Source organism: Lethenteron reissneri, unplaced genomic scaffold, assembly GCF_015708825.2.
Source record: "Lethenteron reissneri isolate LAM-NWPU_2019-01 unplaced genomic scaffold, ASM1570882v1 scaffold_139, whole genome shotgun sequence".
Classification (NCBI taxonomy): Eukaryota; Metazoa; Chordata; class Hyperoartia; order Petromyzontiformes; family Petromyzontidae; genus Lethenteron; species Lethenteron reissneri.
This window is the reverse complement of record NW_026891102.1, coordinates 177,498-192,229: the sequence shown is the minus strand read 5'-3', so window position 1 is coordinate 192,229 and position 14,732 is coordinate 177,498. Positions and strand designations below refer to the sequence as shown.

At 52.8% G+C, this 14,732-nt stretch overlaps 1 long non-coding RNA gene across 3 annotated transcripts; it reads right to left on the bottom strand.

Annotated features, from left to right (window-relative positions):
• On the bottom strand, positions 1-13,409 carry LOC133362155 (uncharacterized). 3 transcript variants are annotated; one of them, XR_009757459.1, is made up of 3 exons: positions 13,350-13,409; positions 10,262-10,382; positions 1-885 (listed from the first exon to the last, which is right to left on the bottom strand). It is a non-coding gene; the product is annotated as an uncharacterized LOC133362155 (long non-coding RNA). The 3 variants fall into 3 exon arrangements; XR_009757460.1 differs by lacking the exon at positions 1-885 and adding an exon at positions 4,520-4,953; XR_009757461.1 differs by lacking the exon at positions 1-885 and adding an exon at positions 4,520-4,853.
• Between the last annotated feature and the right edge of the window lie 1,323 nt (positions 13,410-14,732).

Below are 14,732 nucleotides of genomic sequence, written 5' to 3'. Positions count from 1 at the left end.
GTTGATGGTGGTGATGTTGATGGTGATGTTGATGGTGGTGATGTTGATGATGATGTTGATGATGTTGATGGTGATGTTGTTGTTGATGATGTGATGATGTTGATGGTGGTGATGTTGGTGATGTTGATGTTGATGGTGTTGATGATGTTGTTGTTGATGATGTTGATGATGTTGATGGTGGTGATGTTGATGATGTTGATGATGTTGATGGTGGTGGTGATGTTGATGGTGGTGATGTTGATGATGTTGATGATGTTGTTGTTGATGTTGATGATGTTGATGGTGGTGATGTTGATGATGTTGATGATGTTGATGGTGGTGGTGATGTTGATGGTGGTGATGTTGATGATGTTGATGATGTTGTTGTTGATGTTGATGATGTTGATGATGTTGATGATGTTGATGATGGTGATGTTGATGGTGGTGAGTTGATGATGATGTTGATGGTGGTGATGTTGATGATGATGTTGATGATGTTGATGGTGGTGATGTTGATGGTGATGTTGATGGTGGTGATGTTGATGATGTTGATGATGATGTTGATGGTGATGTTGTTGTTGATGATGTTGATGATGTTGATGGTGGTGATGTTGGTGATGTTGATGTTGATGGTGTTGATGATGTTGTTGTTGATGATGTTGATGATGTTGATGGTGGTGATGTTGATGATGTTGATGGTGGTGGTGATGTGATGATGTTGATGTTGGTGATGTTGATGATGATGATGGTGGTGATGTTGATGTTGGTGATGTTGATGTTGTTGATGATGTTGATGATGTTGATGATGTTGTTGTTGATGTTAATGATGTTGGTGGTGTTGATGTTGATGTTGAGTCACATCAGTAGCCAGAGGATGACGAAGGTCATGACACTGGAAGAGGCGAACTGGGCGGTTGAAGGTGTGAGGGACATGCAGATGGGGCAGTGGACACGTGTGTGTGTGTGTGTGTACACGTGTGTGTGTAGTGTGTGTGTGTGTGTGTGTAAGTGTGTGTGTGTAAGTGTGTGTGTGTAAGTGTGTGTGTGTGTGTACACGTGTGTGTGTGTAAGTGTGTGTGTGTACACGTGTGTGTGTGTAAGTGTGTGTGTGTACACGTGTGTGTGTGTACACGTGTGTGTGCGTGTGTACACGTGTGTGTGTGTAAGTGTGTGTGTGTAAGTGTGTGTGTGTGTGTACACGTGTGTGTGTGTAAGTGTGTGTGTGTACACGTGTGTGTGTGTAAGTGTGTGTGTGTACACGTGTGTGTGTGTACACGTGTGTGGTGCGTGTGTACACGTGTGTGTGTGTAAGTGTGTGTGTGTACACGTGTGTGTGTGTACACGTGTGTGTGTGTGTGTAAGTGTATGTGTAAGTGTGTGTGTGTAAGTGTTTGTGTGTAAGTGTGTGTGTGTAAGTGTGTGTGTGTAAGTGTGTGTGTGTACACGTGTGTGTGTGTACACGTGTGTGTGTGTATGTAAGTGTGTACACGTGTATGTGTGTACACGTGTGTGTGTGTGTGTAAGTGTGTGTGTGTGTGTAAGTGTGTGTGTGTGTACACGTGCGTGTGTGTGTGTGTAAGTGTGTGTGTGTGTACACGTGTGTGTGTGTGTGTGTACACGTGTGTGTGTGTGTACACGTGTGTGTGTGTAAGTGTGTGTGTGTGTGTACGTGTGTGAGTGTACATGTGTGTGTGTAAGTGTGTGTGTGTAGTGTGTGTGTAAGTGTGTGTGTGTAAGTGTGTGTGTGTAAGTGTGTGTGTGTACACGTGTGTGTGTGTGTACACGTGTGTGTGTGTGTATGTAAGTGTGTACACGTGTGTGTGTGTACACGTGTGTGTGTAAGTGTGTGTGTAAGTGTGTGTGTTGTGTAAGTGTGTGTGTGTGTAAGTGAGTGTGTGTGTGTACACGTGCGTGTGGTGTGTACACGTGTGTGTGTGTAAGTGTGTGTGTGTGCACGTGTGTGTGTGTGTGTACACGTGTGTGTGTGTACACGTGTGTGTGTGTAAGTGTGTGTGTGTGCACGTGTGTGTGTGTGTACACGTGTGTGTGTGTACACGTGTGTGTGTGTAAGTGTGTGTGTGTGTGTAAGTGTGTGAATGTACACGTGTGTGTGTAAGTGTGTGTGTGTAAGTGTGTGTGTGTACACGTGTGTGTGTGTAAGTGTGTGTGTAAGTGTGTGTGTGTAAGTGTGTGTGTGTGTGTACACGTGTGTGTGTGTAAGTGTGTGTGTGTTGTGTACACGTGTGTGTGTGTAAGTGTGTGTGTGTAAGTGTGTGAGTGTACACGTGTGTGTGTAAGTGTGTGTGTGTAAGTGTGTGTGTAAGTGTGTGTGTGTGTAAGTGTGTGTGTGTGTACACGTGTGTGTGTGTAAGTGTGGTGTGTGTAAGTGTGTGTGTGTAAGTGTACACGTGTGTGTAAGTGTGTGTGTGTGTAAGTGTGTGTGTGTACACGTGTGTGTGTGTAAGTGTGTGTGTGTATGTATGTGTAAGTGTGTGTGTGTGTACACGTGTGTGTGTGTAAGTGTGTGTGTAAGTGTGTGTGTGTGTATGTTCACGTGTGTGTGTGTGTAAGTGTGTTTGTGTGTAAGTGTGTGTGTAAGTGTGTGTGTTGTAAGTTTGTGTGTAAGTGTACACGTGTGTGTGTGTAAGTGTGTGTGTGTGTGTACACGTGTGTGTGTGTAAGTGTGTGTGTAAGTGTGTGTGTGTGTACACGTGTGTGTGTGTGTGTGTACACGTGTGTGTGTGTACACGTGTGTGTGTGTAAGTGTGTGTGTGTGTGTAAGTGTGTGAGTGTACACGTGTGTGTGTAAGTGTGTGTGTGTAAGTGTGTGTGTAAGTGTGTGTGTGTACACGTGTGTGTGGTGTGTACACGTGTGTGTGTAAGTGTGTGTAAGTGTGTGTGTGTAAGTGTGTGTGTGTGTGTGTACACGTGTGTGTGTAAGTGTGTGTGTGTACACGTGTGTGTGTGTAAGTGTGTGTGTGTACACGTGTGTGTGTGTATGTTCACGTGTGTGTGTGTGTACACGTGTGTGTGTGTGTACACGTGTGTGTGTACACGTGTGTGTGTGTGTATGTTCACGTGTGTGTGTGTGTAAGTGTGTGTGTAAGTGTGTGTGTAAGTGTGTGTGTGTAAGTGTGTGTGTGTACACGTGTGTGTGTGTGTGTAAGTGTGTGTGTGTGTACACGTGTGTGTGTAAGTGTGTGTGTGTACACGTGTGTGTGTAAGTGTGTGTACACGTGTGTGTGTAAGTGTGTGTGTACACGTGTGTGGTGTGTACACGTGTGTGTGTGTGTGTAAGTGTGTGTGTGTAAGTGTGTGTGTACACGTGTGTGTGTAAGTGTGTAAGTGTGTGTGTGTACACGTGTGTGTGTGTGTAAGTGTGTGTGTGTGTACACGTGTGTGTGTGTACACGTGTGTGTGTGTATAAGTGCGTGTGTAAGTGTGTGTGTGTAAGTGTGTGTGTACACGTGTGTGTGTAAGTGTACACGTGTGTGTGTACACGTGTGTGTGTGTACACGTGTGTGTGTGTAAGTGTGTGTGTGTGTACACGTGTGTGTAAGTGTGTGTGTGTACACGTGTGTGTGTGTATGTTCACGTGTGTGTGTGTAAGTGTGCGTGTGTGTGTACACGTGTGTGTGTGTGTAAGTGTGTGTGTAAGTGTGTGTGTGTAAGTGTGTGTGTAAGTGTGTGTGTGTGTAAGTGTGTGTGTATGTACACGTGTGTGTGTACACGTGCGTGCGTGTGTGTGTACACGTGTGTGTAAGTGTGTGTGTACACGTGTGTGTGTACACGTGTGTGTGTGTGTAAGTGTACATGTGTGTGTGTAAGTGTGTGTGTGTGTAAGTGTGTGTGTGTGTAAGGGTGTGTGTGTACACGGTGTGTGTGTGTACACGTGTGTGTGTGTGTAAGTGTGTGTGTAAGTGTGTGTGTGTACACGTGTGTGTGTGTACACGTGTGTGTGTGTGTACACGTGTGTGTGTGTACACGTGTGTGTGTGTAAGTGTGTGTGTGTACACGTGTGTGTGTAAGTGTGTGTGTAAGTGTGTGTGTGTAAGTGTGTGTGTGTGTATGTTCACGTGTGTGTGTGTGTACACGTGTGGTGTACAAGTGTGTGTGTGTGTACACGTGTGTGTGTGTGTAAGTGTGTGTGTGTACACGGTGTGTGTGTGTATGTTCACGTGTGTGTGTGTAAGTGTGTGTGTAAGTGTGCGTGTGTGTGTATGTTCACGTGTGTGTGTGTACACGTGTGTGTAAGTGTGTGTGTAAGTGTGTGTAAGTGTGTGTACGTGTGTGTGTGTACACGTGTGTGTGTGTACACGTGTGTGTGTAAGTGTGTGTGTACACGTGTGTGTGTGTAAGTGTGTGTGTGTGTAAGTGTGTGTGTAAGTGTGTGTGTGTACACGGGTGTGTGTGTGTGTAAGTGTGTGTGTAAGTGTGTGTGTGTAAGTGTGTGTGTACACGTGCGTGTGTGTGTGTACACGTGTGTGTGTGTACACGTGTGTGTAAGTGTGTGTACACGTGTGTGTAAGCGCGTGTGTAAGTGTAAGTGTGTGTGTTTACACGTGTGTGTGTGTGTACACGTGTGTGTGTAAGTGTGTACCCGTGTGTGTAAGTGTAAGTGTGTGTACACGTGTGTAAGTGTGTGTGTAAGTGTGTGTGTATGTGCGTGTGTATGCATATTGGTGTGTGTGTGTGTAAGTGTGCGCATTATATATTGGTGTGTGTAAGTGTGTGTATATTGGTGTGTGTATGTATATTGGTGTGTGTGTATGTATATTGGTGTGTGTGTGTATGTATATAGGTGTGTGTGTGAGTGTGTGTGTATATTGGTGTGTGTGTGTGTACACATGTGTGTGAGGTTTTTGTGAGTGTGCCTGTACGTGTGTGTGTAAACATGTGTGTGTGTGTACACGTGAGTGTGTGTGTGTGTACGTGTGTGTATACGTGTGTGTGTAGATGTGAGTGTGTGTGTGTCTAACACAGCGGATTGTTGACCAATAACAACATCGCCGTGGTGTGAACATGAAACCATGGGAGACACTTGGAGATGCAGGGAGAGATGCAGGGAGAGATGCAGGGAGTGAGACAGGAAGATGCAGGGAGAGACCGGGAGAAAGACAGGAAAATGTGAACCTTTATAGCAGCAAGAGTTGAAGTCTCCAAATGCAACACAGCCATCATGAACCCCCTGAGAGAGAGACACCCAGACCCAGTGTTGAACCCAGACTCTCAGTGTCTCTGACACGGCCATCATGAACCCCCTGAGAGAGAGACACCCAGACCCAGTGTTGAACCCAGACTCTCAGTGTCTCTGACACGGCCATCATGAACCCCCTGAGAGAGACACCCAGACCCAGTGTTGAACCCAGACTCTCAGTGTCTCTGACACGGCCATCGTGAACCCCCTGAGAGAGAGAGAGACACCCAGACCCAGTGTTAAACCCAGGCTCTCAGTGTCTCTGACACGGCCATCATGAACCCCCTGAGAGAGAGAGACACCCAGACCCAGTGTTGAACCCAGACTCTCAGTGTCTCTGACACGGCCATCGTGAACCCCCTGAGAGAGAGAGAGACACCCAGACCCAGTGTTGAACCCAGACTCTCAGTGTCTCTGACACGGCCATCGTGAACCCCCTGAGAGAGAGAGAGCACCCAGACCCAGTGTTGAACCCAGGCTCTCAGTGTCTCTGACACGGCCATTATGAACCCCCTGAGAGAGACACCCAGACCCAGTGTTGAACCCAGGCTCTCAGTGTCTCTGACACGGCCATCGTGAACCCCCTGAGAGAGACACCCAGACCCAGTGTTGAACCCAGGCTCTCAGTGTCTCTGACACGGCCATTATGAACCCCCTGAGAGAGACACCCAGACCCAGTGTTGAACCCAGGCTCTCAGTGTCTCTGACACGGCCATCGTGAACCCCCTGAGAGAGACACCCAGACCCAGTGTTGAACCCAGGCTCTCAGTGTCTCTGACACGGTCATCGTGAACCCCTTGAGAGAGACAGAGACACCCAGACCCAGTGTTGAACCCAGGCTCTCAGTGTCTCTGACACGGTCATCGTGAACCCCCTGAGAGAGACCACCCAGACCCAGTGTTGAACCAGGTTCTCAGTGTCTCTGACACGGCCATTATGAACCCCCTGAGAGAGACACCCAGACCCAGTGTTGAACCCAGGCTCTCAGTGTCTCTGACACGGCCATCGTGAACCCCCTGAGAGAGAGACACCCAGACCCAGTGTTGAACCCAGGCTCTCAGTGTCTCTGACACGGCCATCGTGAACCCCCTGAGAGAGAGAGACACCCAGACCCAGTGTTGAACCCAGACTCTCAGTGTCTCTGACACGGCCATCGTGAACCCCCTGAGAGAGAGACACCCAGACCCAGTGTTGAACCCAGACTCTCAGTGTCTCTGACACGGCCATCGTGAACCCCCTGAGAGAGAGAGAGACACCCAGACCCAGTGTTGAACCCAGGCTCTCAGTGTCTCTGACACGGCCATCGTGAACCCCCTGAGAGAGAGACACCCAGACCCAGTGTTGAACCCAGGCTCTCAGTGTCTCTGACACGGCCATCGTGAACCCCCTGAGAGAGAGACACCCAGACCCAGTGTTGAACCCAGGCTCTCAGTGTCTCTGACACGGCCATCGTGAACCCCCTGAGAGAGACACCCAGACCCAGTGTTGAACCCAGGCTCTCAGTGTCTCTGACACGGTCATCGTGAACCCCCTGAGAGAGACAGAGACACCCAGACCCAGTGTTGAACCCAGGCTCTCAGTGTCTCTGACACGGTCATCGTGAACCCCCTGAGAGAGACACCCAGACCCAGTGTTGAACCCAGGTTCTCAGTGTCTCTGACACGGCCATTATGAACCCCCTGAGAGAGACACCCAGACCCAGTGTTGAACCCAGGCTCTCAGTGTCTCTGACACGGCCATCGTGAACCCCCTGAGAGAGACACCCAGACCCAGTGTTGAACCCAGGCTCTCAGTGTCTCTGACACGGCCATCGTGAATCCCCCTGAGAGAGACAGAGACACCCAGACCCGGTGTTGAACCCAGGCTCTCAGTGTCTCTGACACGGCCATCGTGAACCCCCTGAGAGAGACAGAGACACCCAGACCCAGTGTTGAACCCAGGCTCTCAGTGTCTCTGACACGGCCATCGTGAACCCCCTGAGAGAGACAGAGACACCCAGACCCAGTGTTGAACCCAGGCTCTCAGTGTCTCTGACGCGGCCATCGTGAACCCCCTGAGAGAGAGAGACACCCAGACCCAGTGTTGAACCCAGGCTGTCAGTGTCTCTGACACGGCCATTGTGAACCCCCTGAGAGAGACACCCAGACCCGGTGTTGAACCCAGGCTGTCAGTGTCTTTGACACGGCCATTGTGAACCCCCTGAGAGAGACACCCAGACCCGGTGTTGAACCCAGGCTCTCAGTGTCTCTGACACGGCCATTACGAATCTCCAAAATCTAATTCAGACTGCATTATCACCATCATATTAATCAGCGTTACATCATTAGCATCACCATCATCATCAACAATGTAATCATCACCACCACCATGACAATCAACAACAACAACAACCACCATTCGCCACTAAGTGGCGGTGACATCACCACGACGCTTGTGCCAGGCTATGTGCACCTTGAGGCCACGTGAAGTGTCGAACGCACGCTGGCAGGAGGTCACGGGGCAGACCCAGGTGCCACGGGTCGACTGACTGAGATGACTGGCTGATGCACCACCTGTGCCCCCTACTGTGCCAACTTGCTGTGCTTTAGCCACCCGGCGCTCCGCTCGTTGTTGTGAGCGTCGCTCCTCCACCCTCCGTTGTTGTTGGAGGGCGACTGCCTTCAACTGCCCAGTAGCGTCCTTCACGAGCCTCCTCCATAGAGGCCGATCTTGACACCGCTGGTACCGGTCATCGGCAAGTCCACTCAGCTCCACGTCCTCCTGTACCACATCACTCCATCTCTTCTCTAGCCCGTGCCGCGCCCGTTTAGCCCCCTCGATCCGGCCGAACAAAAGCTGTTTAGGCATGCGGTGGCTGGGCATGTGGGCTACATGACCCAGCCAACGTAGCCTTGCCTGCCGGAGGAGCTCACCGATGGGACTTTGCCCAGATCTTTTAAAGATTTGTGAGCTCCTCACACAATCCAGCCTGGCTAAACCCAGGATGAATCGTAGGCAGGCCAGCCTAAATGTTTCCCATCGGCGAAGATGCTCCATTAGGGGGGTCCAAGTTTTGCAAGCGTAGAGAAGGGAGGAAATGACCGTGGCCGAGAAGACTTGAAGCTTCGTGTGGAGCGACAGACCAGGCAGCTTCCACACAGCGTTACGCAACCGATGAAAAGATAATGCCGCTCGACTGATTCTGAGTGAGACCTCTGCTGTCAAACGGGAGCTGGTCATGAGCACACTGCCTAGGTATGGGAAACTCTCCACTCTCTCCACTACTGCCCCATCACCGATTGTGAGTTATGGGAGTGGAGTGTCCAATGGTACAAAATATCCAGTCAGGTGCTTAGTTTTGATGGGGCTGATGGTAAGGCCCCACCTCTTAGTGGCAAGCTCCAGTTTCAGCAGCAGCAGCGCCTCCAACTCCTCCTCTGAGTGAGCGGCAATTACCAGATCATCGGCATACATAACGTGGTTAACCAATAGGTAGCCATCGCTTGACCGCACCCGGGCATCGATCAGCCTACCATTGTATCTGTACCAGATGGAAATTCCTCTGGCACAGCAATCAAAGGCTTCATGAACTACGTGGTCGAAAAATATGTTAAATAATGTTGGAGCCAGAGGACAACCCTGTCGCACCCCAAAGTGAACAGGGAATGGCACCTATTCCCAGCCACGTAGTTTTACCCGGGCCCGCTCACCATCATGAAGGTCCTTAATGATCGTGTGCAGAGGGTCAGGGACTCCGAAAGCACGAAGAACAGACCAGAGCCCAGGCCTACTGATGGCATCATGCCTAGCAAGGCGATGTTGAATAATCCTTGCCAGGACCTTTCCCGGCACACTGAGGAGTGAGATGCCACTGGAGTTGTTGCAGTCTGTGCGGTCCCCCTTCTTAAAGAGGGGGACCACCAGGGCATTCTTCCAATCCTACCGAACCCGTCCAATGGTTCCCCCGGGGCCTCCGGCACAAGCTTATTAATTAAAATTTTTATTCATGGTTTAGTGGTAATTAATTGAAGGTGGAGGGGTTACCAGCCCCTCGCACCCGTCCAGAGCCCCCGTTTGGCCGCTGTGGTGGTCACAAACGCCATGAGGTGAAAGGCCAATCGGAATTGGCCCTCCCCCCCACAGCACTGTCCATGACAATCACCACAACCACCATCATCATCAACACCATCACCACCACCATCATCACCATCACCACCATCACCACCATCACCACCATCACCACCACCATCACCACCACCACCATCATCATCACCACCACCACCACCATCACCACCACCACCACCACCACCATCACCACCATCACCACCACCATCACCACCACCATCACCACCATCACCACCACCACCACCACCATCATCACCACCATCACCACCACCACCATCATCACCACCATCACCACCATCACCATCACCACCACCACCACCATCACCACCACCACCATCATCACCACCACCATCACCACCATCACCATCATCACCACCACCACCACCACCATCACCACCACCATCACCACCACCACCACCACCACCATCACCACCATCACCACCACCACCATCACCACCATCACCACCACCATCACCACCACCACCATCACCACCATCATCACCACCACCATCATCACCATCATCACCACCACCATCACCACCATCACCATCATCACCACCACCACCACCACCACCATCACCACCACCACCACCACCATCACCACCACCATCATCACCACCACCATCACCACCATCACCATCATCACCATCATCACCACCACCATCACCACCATCACCACCACCACCACCACCATCACCACCACCACCACCACCATCACCACCACCACCACCACCATCACCACCACCACCACCACCACCATCACCACCATCACCATCACCACCATCACCACCACCATCACCACCACCATCACCACCACCATCACCACCACCATCACCATCACCACCATCACCACCACCACCACCACCATCACCACCACCACCACCATCACCACATCACCATCACCACCATCACCACCACCATCACCACCACCATCACCATCACCACCATCACCACCATCATCACCACCACCATCATCATCACCTGCCAGGCTTCGAGCTCCTGACTGAGATCAACCTTCTGCTGAATGGCGTCCAGCAGCTGAGAGTTGAGTGCCATGACATCGATCTTACAGACGGCCAACTCCATCTCGACCGCACTCCTCCTGGGGGGGGGGGTGGGGCACGGGGGGTGGGGCACGGGGGGTGGGACACGGGGGGTGGGACACGGGGGGTGGGACACGGGGGGGTGGGACACGAGGGAGGGACACGGGGGGGGAGAGACAGAGGGAGACACGGAGTGCCATGAGGGTCGATCTTACAGACGGCCAACTCCATCTCTACCGCACCTCCTCCTAGGGGGGGGGGGGGGGTGGGACACGGGGGGTGGGACACGGGGGGTGGGACACGGGGGGTGGGACACGGGGGTGGGACACGGGGGGGTAGGACACGAGGGAGGGACACGGGGGTGGGAGAGACAGAGAAAGACACGGAGTGCCATGAGGTCGATCTTACAGATGGCCAACTCCATCTCTACCGCACCTCCTCCTGGGGGGGGGACACGGGGGGTGGGGGGGGGGACACGGGGGTGGGACACGGGGGGTGGGACACGGGGGTGGGACACGAGGGAGGGACACGGGGGGGGAGAGACAGAGGGAGACACGGAGTGCCATGAGGTCGATCTTACAGATGGCCAACTCCATCTCTACCGCACCTCCTCCTGGGGGGGGGGACACGGGGGGTGGGGGGGGGACACGGGGGTGGGACACGGGGGGTGGGACACGGGGGTGGGACACGAGGGAGGGACACGGGGGGGGGAGACAGAGGGAGACACGGAGGGCTATGACGTTGATCTTACAGACGGTCAACTCCATCTCTACCGCACCTCCTCCTGGGGGGTGGGACACGGGGGGTGGGGACACGGGGGGTGGAGGGGTGGGACACGGGGGGTGGAGGGGTGGGACACGGGGGGTGGGACACGGGGGGTGGGACACGGGGGGTGGGACACGAGGGAGGGACACGGGGGGGGAGAGACAGAGGGAGACACGGAGTGCCATGAGGTCGATCTTACAGACGGCCAACTCCATCTCTACCGCACCTCCTCCTAGGGGGGGGGGGGGGGTGGGACACGGGGGGTGGGACACGGGGGGTGGGACACGGGGGGTGGGACACGGGGGGTGGGACACGGGGGGGTAGGACACGAGGGAGGGACACGGGGGGTGGGAGAGACAGAGAAAGACACGGAGTGCCATGAGGTCGATCTTACAGATGGCCAACTCCATCTCTACCGCACCTCCTCCTGGGGGGTGGGACACGGGGGGTGGGACACGGGGGGTGGAGGGGTGGGACACGGGGGGTGGAGGGGTGGGACACGGGGGGTGGGACACGGGGGGTGGGACACGGGGGGTGGGACACGAGGGAGGGACACGGGGGGGGAGAGACAGAGGGAGACACGGAGTGCCATGAGGTCGATCTTACAGACGGCCAACTCCATCTCTACCGCACCTCCTCCTAGGGGGTGGGACACGGGGGGTGGGGACACGGGGGGTGGGACACAGGGGGTGGGACACGGGGGGTGGGACACGGGGGGTGGGACACGGGGTGGGGGGGGTGGGACACAGGGGGTGGGACACAGGGGGTGGGACACGGGGGGTGGGACACGGGGGGTGGGACACGGGGGGTGGGACACGGGGTGGGGGGGGGTGGGACACAGGGGGTGGGACACGGGGGGTGGGACACGGGGGGTGGGACACGGGGGGTGGACACGGGGGGTGGGACACAGGGGGTGGGAGTGGGACACGGGGGGGGGAGGTGGGACAAGGGGGGGGGGGGGCAGGGGGGAGGGGGTGGGACACGGGGTGATGACAGTGACGATGACGGTGATGATGATGGTGATTATGATGGTGATGCTGATAGTGATGATGATAGTGATGATGATGGTGATGGTGGTGATGATGGTGATGATGATGATGGTGATGATGATAGTGATGATGGTGATGATGATGATAGTGATGATGATGATGGTGATGATATAGTGATGATGGTGATGATGATGATGGTGATGATGATAGTGATGATGGTGATGATGATGATGGTGATGATGATGGTGATGATGATAGTGATGATGATAGTGATGATGATGATGGTGATGATAGTGATGATGATGGTGATTATGATGGTGATGATGATAGTGATGATGATAGTGATGATGATGGTGATGGTGGTGATGATGGTGATGATGATGATGATAGTGATGATGATGGTGATGATGATAGTGATGATGATAGTGATGATGATGGTGATGATGATAGTGATGATGATAGTGATGATGGTGATGGTGATGATGATGGTGGTGATGATGGTGGTGATGATGATGGTGATGATGATGGTGATGATGATAGTGATGATGATAGTGATGATGATGGTGATGGTGGTGATGATGGTGATGATGATGATGGTGATGATGATAGTGATGATGGTGATGATGATGATGGTGATGATGATGATGATAGTGATGATGATAGTGATGATGATGATGGTGATGATGATAGTGATGATGGTGATGATGATGATGGTGATGATGATAGTGATGATGGTGATGATGATGATGGTGATGATGATGGTGATGATGATAGTGATGATGATAGTGATGATGATGATGGTGATGATAGTGATGATGATGGTGATTATGATGGTGATGATGATAGTGATGATGATAGTGATGATGATGGTGATGGTGGTGATGATGGTGATGATGATGATGATAGTGATGATGATGGTGATGATGATAGTGATGATGATAGTGATGATGATGGTGATGATGATAGTGATGATGATAGTGATGATGGTGATGGTGATGATGATGGTGGTGATGATGGTGGTGATGATGATGGTGATGATGATGGTGATGATGATAGTGATGATGATGATGGTGATGATGATGATGGTGGTGATGATGGTGATGATGATAGTGATGATGATGATGGTGATGATGGTGGTGATGATGGTGATAATGATGGTGGTGATGGTGATGATGGTGGTGATGGTGATGATGGTGGTGATGATGATGATAATGATGATGATGGTGATGATGGTGATGATGGTAATGACGACGACGATGATGATGTTCTTACTTGTTGATGGCGTCGTCTCTTTCTTGCAGCGCCCTCCTCAGAGCCTCCTCCACATCCACCTCCTCGCTCCCCCCCTCTCCTCCTCCCCCTCCTCCTCCTCCCCGCGTCCACCTCCTCCTCCTCCACCTCCTCCTCCTCCTCGCCTCTCCATCTCATCACCTCTGCTTGGAGCCGCTCCTTTTCCTCCCGCGCTGAGGCCAACTGCAGTGAGCAGACCGCCAGCTGTGTACACGGTGGGCGAGATGTTAACTACCTCGCCTGGTACACAGGAGGTCGTGGGTTCTGTGAGATGTTGACCACCTCGCCTGGTACGCAGGAGGTCGTGGGTTCAATCCTGACCCTGACGATGCCTGCTGCTGTATGTTTAGGAGATGTTGACTACCTCGCCTGGTACGCATGAGGTCGTGGGATCAACCCCAATCCTGTTGTGTACACGGTGGCTAGGAGATCTTAACTACCTCGCCTGGTACGCAGGAGGTCGTGGGTTCTGTGAGATGTTGACTACCTCGTCTGGTATGCAGGAGGTCGTGGGTTCTGTGAGATGTTGACCACCTCGCCTGGTACGCAGGAGGTCGTGGGTTCTGTGAGATGTTGACTACCTCGCCTGGTACGCAGGAGGTCGTGGGTTCTGTGAGATGTTGACTACCTCGCCTGGTACGCAGGAGGTCGTGGGTTCTGTGAGATGTTGACTACCTCACCTGGTACGCAGGAGGTCGTGGGTTCTGTGAGATGTTGACCACCTCGCCTGGTACGCAGGAGGTCGTGGGTTCTGTGAGATGTTGACCACCTCGCCTGGTACGCAGGAGGTCGTGGGTTCTGTGAGATGTTGACTACCTCGCCTGGTACGCAGGAGGTCGTGGGTTCTGTGAGATGTTAACTACCTCGCCTGGTACGCAGGAGGTCGTGGGTTCTGTGAGATGTTGACCACCTCGCCTGGTACGCAGGAGGTCGTGGGTTCTGTGAGATGTTAACTACCTCGCCTGGTACGCAGGAGGTCGTGGGTTCTGTGAGATGTTGACTACCTCGCCTGGTACGCAGGAGGTCGTGGGTTCTGTGAGATGTTGACTACCTCGCCTGGTACGCAGGAGGTCGTGGGTTCTGTGAGATGTTGACTACCTCGCCTGGTACGCAGGAGGTCGTGGGTTCTGTGAGATGTTGACTACCTCGCCTGGTACGCAGGAGGTCGTGGGTTCTGTGAGATGTTGACTACCTCGCCTGGTACGCAGGAGGTCGTGGGTTCTGTGAGATGTTGACTACCTCGCCTGGTACGCAGGAGGTCGTGGGTTCTGTGAGATGTTAACTACCTCGCCTGGTACGCAGGAGGTCGTGGGTTCAATCCTGACCCTGACGATGCCTGCTGCTGTATGTTTAGGAGATGTTGAC